The sequence below is a fragment of the Corvus kubaryi genome, unplaced genomic scaffold (assembly GCF_017639235.1).
Source record: "Corvus kubaryi isolate FWS band 111438036 unplaced genomic scaffold, C.kubaryi_AGA036_p1.0 split3-73, whole genome shotgun sequence".
In the NCBI taxonomy this organism is placed as follows: Eukaryota; Metazoa; Chordata; class Aves; order Passeriformes; family Corvidae; genus Corvus; species Corvus kubaryi.
The window spans coordinates 46,327,381-46,332,076 of record NW_024582091.1 but is presented as its reverse complement, the minus strand read 5'-3'; positions in this window follow the sequence as shown (position 1 = coordinate 46,332,076).

The following is a 4,696-nucleotide window of genomic DNA, read 5'->3' as shown; positions in this document are numbered from 1 at the left end:
ACCAGAGGGCTGAGGCGTGGACCCCCTGCCATTGTAATTTAGAACTTGCTTCAAACTTCATTTCTTGCGAAGATCCCTCCCCATGCGGGCTGGGGGGAGCTGGGGAGAGGCTGGGGGGCACCCACCAGCCTCCTGCAGCACCGGGCTGCCGGAGGAGGGACGCGCTCCCTTTTGTAATTTGGCGAGTGGTTTATTCGTAGCGGGTCTTTTTTGAGCAGAGTTAGGCGCACTTTTATCCTCAGGCTTCAGATAGCTGGCCACAGGATTGCGCAGCACAGTGGCATTCTCACAGAAAGCATTGCACTGCAAGGTGTTTTGGAAAGGCTAGCTTCTTACCAGTGGTTAAAATGCAGCCTCTGGGTATAAAGCCTAGGGATCACAGGTTCGTCTGCTAGAGAGGGGGAAAAGGAGGAAAAGCATTTTACTCCTTTTAAAATCTCCTTCCGTCTTTTTTTTTCCTTAATCTTATTTTCTTTTCAGACCACATAATACGTCAAACCCTCTTCTCAGCCCAGAGACAGATTGAAGCAGCAATTATCTTCTCTTCACAGACCTGGTGAAAGACTGACAGCACCTGCAAAATTAGCAAGGAGGTTCTGTGATCTAGAGCTGGAACTGATAGTATGAGAGGCAGGAAAAATTGACTGATGCAGGCCCTATTCATTGGTCTTATTGACAATACATACAGAATTATATAATTTTTATGTGCATTTTGGAAGGGTCTTGAAAGGCTTTTAAGGTATTGCAAACGTTATGATTCAGATCTGCTTGGTAAAAGGGTAAGACCCTTCTGATGGGACAGCAGGGGAAGTGTTGCACCCCCATGGGACTGTGGAGTCTTGCCAGGTTACAACATTGTGAAACTCTCTGGTTGTTTGGCACTGATTTTAGTTTCACAAAATTAATTCACCTGTCAGCAAATATAGTAAAGTTTTATGTGACTTTGAAACACAAAAATAAACAACAATAAAAATAAAATATTATGTTCACCTTTAAGAAAGACAATCAGAAGTCCAGGGAACAAAAGACTGGTCTACCTCACCTCAACCCCCCAGGGAAAATCTGGGGCAAGTCTTTGTGAAGACTTACATGAAATTTTGGTGGGTAGTTAGGAATGTTCCTCAGGGGCTGAAATTGGTGCCAGCTCTGTACAACACCTTCACTAATGCTCCCAGTGACAAGGTGGAATATGTACTCGGGAAGTTCTCAGACAACACCAAGTTGGGGGTGGGGGGAGGGTAGTCAATATGTTGGGAAGGTAATTCAAGAGTAAAGAAGGAAGAAAATCAAAGAATGGCAGAACAGAAAATGGAGGCATGTTTTGATTGGTAACGGCAAACTCAGTGTGAAGAAATCCTTTATGTGCTTTTTATTAAGTGCAGTGATATTATTCTGGAACCCTTAAAGTTGTTTATTTTTTCTCCCTTCAAGACTTATTTGATTTTTGACACATTAAGGAAGGAGCATGGGCATCTTCTCTGGATACCTGACTACTGTTCAGTGTTTTGAATCATACACTCATATAGTTGATGGCTGAAAAAAAACTAGACAAGAACACGAACACTTAGAAGAGTACTCACATAGTGGATGAATGTGAGGAAGACTCTGAAATGAATACAATTCCATCAAGATATTTGTGAAGGTGTTCAGGTAGAACAGGAAACTCAGATTCACACATAGAATGAGTACCCCATGATTATGTTGCAAAGAATAATGTGCAATGAACGAGTGGAAGCTAATATTTCTATGCTTTATTAAAAGAACAGAACCAGACTCTCAAATATTTTTCCACTAGGGCACAAGGTGAATAATTCACTAGAACTGCTCATACACAATGGCAAATGTTTGCAGAACCAGGCTATTAGTTTAGGTAAATAGAGCTATTTATTCTTGTGTGTAAAATGTTGTGATTATTTGACTGTACGTGGTATACATTGGCAAAGAGTCCAGAGGGAAATAACAATGACTGTGAGAAAAGGTTTGAATATATCTAATGTCTTATACAAACTTAATCCTAAAAAACATATAGCAGCATAACTTAGCATCTAAAGGAAGATTTGCCGACGTAAACTCTGCAGAGAAATAAACTTAAAGCTTCAAAAACTGGTATACCTCATGTGGATTCCCACAGCTGTACTAACTCTAATGGAAAGTACTATCTGTTAAGTGTTCTGGAGATTGACTTTTCCTCATTAAAAAATCAGATGACCATTATTTAAAGTACTCTTCCATAAAAGATTAGGAGCATTTCGATTGGAAAGGACCCCTGGGAGTCGTCACCCAGTCCCATACCCCACTCAGAGCAGACCTAATTGCAAACTCCGATCAGGTTGCAGACAGGTTTGCCCCGTTGACTTCTGAAAATCTGCAGGGATGGAGGTTCCCCAGTCTTTCTGGGTGGTCTCTTCCAGCACTGAGCTACTCTCACCATGAAGAATTTCTTCCTCTTGTCTGGTCAAAGCAATTGTGACCTTTGTCTCATGAGCTTTTGCTGAGCACTTCTAAGAATGGTTTGGCTCTGTCTTCTCCATGGCTTTCCCCACAGGCAATGAAAGACTGCAGCTTGATTCCCTTTGCCTTTTCATCTGTAAGATAAACAAACCAAGTTCTCCTAGCCTCTTCTCAGATTTTGTCAGCAGACAAAAATTTGAAAACATGATGCTTGTGAGGTATGTAAGTAGATGTTTTATCACAGAAAAGACAAACAAAAAAAGGAGACTAATGAGAACATTGTGATCAGGAATTTATATGAAATTTAAATGTAAAAATAGAACTGTTTACAAAACAGATTTATCACTTAGAATTTTATATAAACAAAGCAATGTTTTAATTATAAAGGAAACTTTAAAATATACAAAAACATGACCCTGCTCTAAATTTACTCACTGTGTTTGTAATAGCTTAATGCTGACTGAGACTATACAACAGGGAATGTGAAAGGATCTAGCTGATGAAATAGCCATTTTTCTTTGTTGTGAATATAAAATTAATTTGGATTTGAGAGTGCATTTGAAACAGAACAGCTACTTTATTTACTGTGATTCTCCTTTTCCATAAAAATTTACAGGCATTAATTTCGGTTCACTTTTTAATGAAATAGATAAAGAAACTGAATTTTATTGGGAATAAATATCCAAATCAAGGCTACTGTTTTCATCAGACCAAGTTCTGTAACAAGAATTCAGTCCAAAACTTATCCTCTTTTTCCTTAGTAACAGAAAGAAGAAGTATAAGAGCCCATCTTCTTCCACAGACTAATTCTCCATTAACAGTCAACTTTGAACACTTTATTTTTGATGTTGCAGTCAATGAGAAGGTAAATCCTCATTTGATTTTGACCTAAGAAGGTCTTACCTTCTTAGCCTATTTTAACAAAGACTCCATCCTGAAAGAAAACAGAATTGTCCTAAACCAAAACAAAAATATACTTTATTCCTAGAAATATATTGTAACTGGTATTTTACCAGCTGCCGACAGACATCTATTTCCATAAAGCAATGGTTCCCTATAATAATTCAGGGTGGGTTTGTCTTTACAAACATAAACCACTGACCAACTCTCACTGCTACTAGCTTTGAGCCAGAAGGTAGCGCTGATATGGTGTGTACATGGTTGAATTTTACCCAAACTCAAAACTTTTTGCTTCACACTGAATGCTCTTTAAGAGAACTGCTTATTGTAGGTAAATATAAGTAGAAATCCTAAATTATTACTAATAGTTGCATTCTTACTACTCCATAAGTTGTGGAAGTCCCTAAAAATACGAGCTGAATATCAGCACAGTGGATGGAAAACTAATAAATATTTATACCCCCACAATTTACAATCTAGTGCTTCCATATGATACTGTCTGGAAATCATAACGAAGAAAAAGCTTACAGCTTTGCTCTCTTGGCCATTTATTTCTGTTTCCTTTTTTCTATGAAGTTCCACTTACTCTTCTTCATCAAGAAGAGATTGTTCATCAGACACATGCACAACTCATGAAACAACAATCTTTATGAAGCTTTCAAGTTGGATTTTTTTTTCCAGTGAGAAATTTAATTTAAATCATTAGCTAATGCCTAACAGAACTGAACTCACAGTCAGTATAGTCAGATGCCTTAAACAAATATGTTGTGAAAAATACACAAACATCAAGCACCAGGTTTCCAGGAAACCAAAGGGAAGAAAAGGATTTAATAAAATGGGCAAAAATGAATCCATCATTTCTAGCTAGCCTGTGCAACTTCCCCTAATACTTCTGGGTACTAGCTGTAATTACCTGCTGTAAATATTGTGGAAGAGAAAGCATATGTCAGGAAAGGGGAAAACCCTTCAACCCTCCAGAAATTATCCTCTGCCTTCCAAAAGGGTCCTGCGGTGTCCTAGAACCTCAAGGTAGTGTTCTGACCCCTGGGGATACTAGGGAAAAGCCCCTGCCATTCAGTTCAGACCAGCTGAGCCTTCTGTGTGCTCCCAGAGCAGTGTCACCCATTCGTCCTACAGAGCTTCATCAGAGCTGCTCTCTTACAGATATCTCCTAGTTTCTCCCACGTTTGTTTTTACTCTGTCTCTCTTCAGCAACATACACGCAAAGGCCCAGATTTATGAAGTATTTAGGGGAAGATAGATAATACTATATAATAATATAATATATAACATATATAATATATATTATATGTAATAATAATATGTATAATTATATACTGTAATA